The sequence below is a fragment of the Oratosquilla oratoria genome, chromosome 25, assembly GCF_046742065.1.
Source record: "Oratosquilla oratoria isolate Oo_2021 chromosome 25, ASM4674206v1, whole genome shotgun sequence".
Classification (NCBI taxonomy): domain Eukaryota; kingdom Metazoa; phylum Arthropoda; class Malacostraca; order Stomatopoda; family Squillidae; genus Oratosquilla; species Oratosquilla oratoria.
The window spans coordinates 48,271,380-48,276,363 of record NC_134801.1 but is presented as its reverse complement, the minus strand read 5'-3'; positions in this window follow the sequence as shown (position 1 = coordinate 48,276,363).

Sequence of the window (4,984 nt, the reverse complement as noted above, 5' to 3'; positions counted from 1 at the left end):
TCCATCCCAAACATAATTATACATTTCTTTTTATCCGCTAAGTCTCTTACTATATTCTCCTTCTTTCTCATCACTTTAATAACTGTGTCCTTAGTTTGTTCTTTTATCTGTGGATTTACTGTATCTCTAAATTAAATTTGTTGTTCACTCAGACTTTTCTCCAACCCTGTACCTCTTTTGCTATGGACTCTTTATTCTCTTTATAAATTTTCATTAATTCCTCATTCTCATCCTTTACTTCTTTTAACTGTTTTTTTAATTCTTATATATATATGATGTAAGCGGAATAGGAAACACAGGAGTCTTAGTCTTGAGTTTATTCCTGACTAGTTTCGCAGGTATGCTTTTTCAAAGGAATATGTGTACAAACGGGCTGTGGGCATTATATACATGGGGTGGACCTCACCACCTCTCCGAGTTGCCATAGTTGGTGGCGAATGTGAACATCACATTGTGGCTCACGTAACAATGAAGACATTTTTACAATTAAATATGATAACACTAATACCAAAGAAATTATTAATAGAAAATGTAACAATAGTAGTGAAAACGATGAAGATAAATATTTAATAATATTAACAATAATAACAAAATTGATAGTAGCAATACAAACGACACAAGAAACATACTGGAACAACTGAACAACGTGGACAAAAGAATTAAATTCACAGTAGAGGAAGAGACCAACGGTTCCCTACCTTTCCTAGACGCTGTCGTCATCAGATCGGACAGCAGCGCTAGGTTCAAGGTATACCGTAAACCGACAAACAAAGACGACTTCATCCACTATTTTAGCGCACACGACGAGAAGACCAAATCAGGGGTTATCATTGGGTTTTACCTTAGGGCTCTTAGAATATGCAGCGAAGAGTATTTACAAGAGGAAATTGAATACGTAACCGCTGCGTTCAGGAACCTAAGGTACCCAGAGGGCATGTTAGGGACGTCACTACGGAAAGCCATTAAAATCAGACAGAGGAAAGGATGTGAAGAGAGGACAAATTTACGATACCTTGTGGTTCCTAACTCTGGCCTCTCTCACATGCTTTCCAAAACGTTGAGACAGACAGGACTCATCATAGTAAATGACACAGGGAAGAAAATAGGACACTTGACCACCAACAGAACCAAGACGAACCGTGACAATAGCATCGTTTACAAAATTCCCTGCAAAGGATGTGACTGTGCATACTACGGAGAGACATACAGAGGACTTAACAACAGACTCAAGGAACACAAAGCGGACATTAGACACCACCGAGAAACCAACGCTCTAGTTAACCACATTGACACAGAGGGACATTTGCCTAACTGGGAGGGTTCCACCATTCTAGCTAAAGGACTACACAAGAAACAACGGAAAATAATTGAATCACTTTACATTGCCAACCACAAAAACACAAACAAGAGAACTGGTGACTCGAAATGGACAAAATCTACCGCGACACTTGCCCTCCAAGAATGGCTTCACAGACCACCCGACCCTAAGTAGATACCTTTTTCCCACTTCGGCCTACCCTCCCCAGCTTTCTTCCTTTCACTCTGAAGTTCCTCCATGCTACCTTGCCCCAACTTTTTATCATGATTTATTCTTTTAATGCTATTTGTTACTATTTATTTTCAACACTATTATCATTATTATCATTGTTATTATAACTATTATTTATTATTTCTATCATTATATTTATAATTTTATCATTACATTTTTATTTTTATTTTTATTATTACCATCTTTATTATTATTACTTTCATTATCATTATTATTGTTATTATTATTGTTACTATTTAAATATTTATTTAATTTTTCGTTTTTATTATCATTGTTTTCACTATTATTGTCATAATTACTATTAATAACTATTTCTTGATCATTTTTATTTTTATTATAGTTTTTATTATTATTACTTTTATTTTATTGTTATTATTTCCTGTATTGCTACTATCAATTTTGTTATTATTGTTAATATTATTAAATATTTATCTTCATCGTTTTCACTACTATTGTTACATTTTCTATTAATAATTTCTTTGGTATTAGTGTTATCATATTTAATTGTAAAAATGTCTTCATTGTTACGTGAGCCACAATGTGATGTTCACATTCGCCACCAACTATGGCAACTCGGAGAGGTGGTGAGGTCCACCCCATGTATATAATGCCCACAGCCCGTTTGTACACATATTCCTTTGAAAAAGCATACCTGCGAAACTAGTCAGGAATAAACTCAAGACTAAGACTCCTGTGTTTCCTATTCCGCTTACATCAACCTGTCAGAATGTCTCAACATTATATATATATATACATATATACATATATATATATATATATATATATAAATATATACATATATATGTATATATGTATATATATTTAGGATTTGTTCTCCTTCAATTGTTCTTTCAATTTATCAGCTCTTTGTGTAATCCGTGTAGGTTGACTGAACCTAACCTCCCAACATTCGTTTAATTTTGCTAGTTTTTCCTTTAGACATGTTAATCGGGAGAGGTTGTCATCTCCTCCCTCATTAAATTCGTAGAAATAATCATCTTCACCTTCTATTGTGCTGCTCGTATCTATATTTCTAATTTTTACATTTTTACTAGCCTCTTCCACTTCACCTCTATCACGTGCGCATCTCTTGTTAACATTCTTTCTGACATACGGGGCCCACTCTTCCCCTTCCTCGTTTCCTTCCATTTTCCTGAGTAATCCCTCCCCTTCTCCTTTTTATTCACCTCCCCACTAGACCATGAGCTTTCCCCTTTCCTACTAATACAACACAGGTCCTCCCTCTCGTTGAGATCTACGAAAATTGTATTCTTTTTTCTGGAGTCCAATCTTCGCTGTCACTTCGACTGTCGCGCGCTCGCGCGTGTGTGTGTGCCTGTGTGTGTGTGTGTGTGTGTGTGTGTGTGTGTGTGTGTGTGTGTGTGTGTGTGTGTGTGTGTGTGTGTGTGTGTGTGTGTGTGTGTGTGTGTGTGTGTGTGTGTGTGTGTGTGTGTGTGTGTGTGTGTGTGTGTGTGTGTGTGTGTGTGTTTTGTGTATCTGAATGATTTGATTTTAAGTTCCAAGGATGTGGAAAGTCACTTCCATAAGCTGTCCTTAATCCTGCAACGTTTTCCTGGGTTGAAACTCAATTTACCCAAATGTTCTAATGCCAGCGTCAACGAAGAGGTCAGGCGTGTGCCAGACCGGTCAGCAGCATAGGATAAAAAACTCCTCCGCCGCGACCGGCCGGCGAAGATTGATGGACGCTGGTTGAGAGAACTGGACCGAAGAGCGACGTCTGACCTCTGCTGAGTTGGTGTGTAATGGTGGGCAATTTGAGTAAGGTCTAGAATGGACTATGGAGTACCTAGCACAGACCACCCGCTCGCTCGTGATCTAGAATGCTTTATTGGCAAATTTACAGGCTATTTGTACAAATCTACCGGCTCAAGCAGTGCATGACTGAGTCAATCATGTGTGAGGCGTGAGCCAATGAGGAGAAGTGCATGAGGACAGGTGAGCAGGCCGCCGTCACTTACCTACTTGCCTCCATGCAGTTAACACGCTTCCTGGCTTGACCTCGTACTGTCACCAGGACGCTCGTGTACTCTCAATAGAAACTCTTCTGGCCAGGATCAGTCTTCACTGGATATTTCCATTCTATTAGTGCGACCAAATAGCCTTTCTTCGTCTCGCCGGCAAAGCGGCTCCGCTACTTCAGAATACCCGTTTCATCGGCTGGGAACAGGCTATGACTCGTAAATTTTACTATATTATATGCATGTTATATTGCATGTATACCAGCATGGAAGCAGCAGCCTTCTCTGCATGGCACACACACATAGTACATTGCAGTCATAAAACACGTCCATTCGCTCAAACATCTACATACGCCTTCTCTCCTACTGAAATTCATTTCATTTCTAACTCTATTACTGCATCTTCTCATTTCAGTTTATCTACCACCAAAATCTCTCCATCTGTCTGATCGTCCCTACGACTGAGGCTCCGACTCCTTTCCTAACTAATTTAGTTGAGATGTTGCTAATAAGTATCCCCAAAAATATTTCCCCTAATTACTAATGCAGGCCTCGAACTTCGAGTCCCCTGTTCATGTCTCTTAAACCACGACACATACGTATTCTAACAAATATTCCTAAAGCACCCAGTGGCAAAAGCCCTTTTTTATACACGCCTATATTTCTATTTTCCTACAAACTTCTCTTCCCTTCCTACAAACACTGATCCCACGTGAGAGGGATGTCTTTTTTAGGTAGTCCATAACCACTGTGCACCGCGACTAATTACTTGATATTATGTAGATGGAGGAACCTCACATTGGTACAAATTTTCGGGCCATCACCAACGGTAAGCTGAAAGTTATAACAGCTGTTGTTAGAGAAATGATGGAACGAGCAACTGATGCCGAGGTTCGGGCTAATTTAGCTGCTTCCTTGAAGAAAACGGGGGTCAGTGAACAACAAATTTATACTTTAACTACCGATAATGAGTCCAATGTAATCAAGGTTGGAAAGCTCACCCTAGAAGATGCAAAAATAGTGGGTAACGAAAGTGAGAATTAGCCTAGTTGAAATAGCGAAGATGAAAAATTCTATAACAGTGATGATGTGGCTTCTGATTCTGGCACAAGTGTTGTGTTACCTCATACATTAAATGATATCACAATAACTGCCAACTCTGTACCTTCTGAGGAGGAAGTTATCGGGAAAATGGGGGAGAATCGGGTTGGGGAGCGGCCCGTGACGCAGTCACAAAGATGGAGACTGATGGGGGAAACCTCTTATAGTCACATAGTTAGACTATTTAGGTTATGAAACAAACACACTTTCATGTATGAAATTCAGAATGATAATTGCTACCTCCAGTTTCAGTGACTTGAAACTTGCAGCCCCACAGTGTCTGGTAAAGGTCCTCGGGTTTTCCCATAGATCTCTCTTGGAGGAAGGTTTGGGATGTTGTCTATGTTGTATTAGT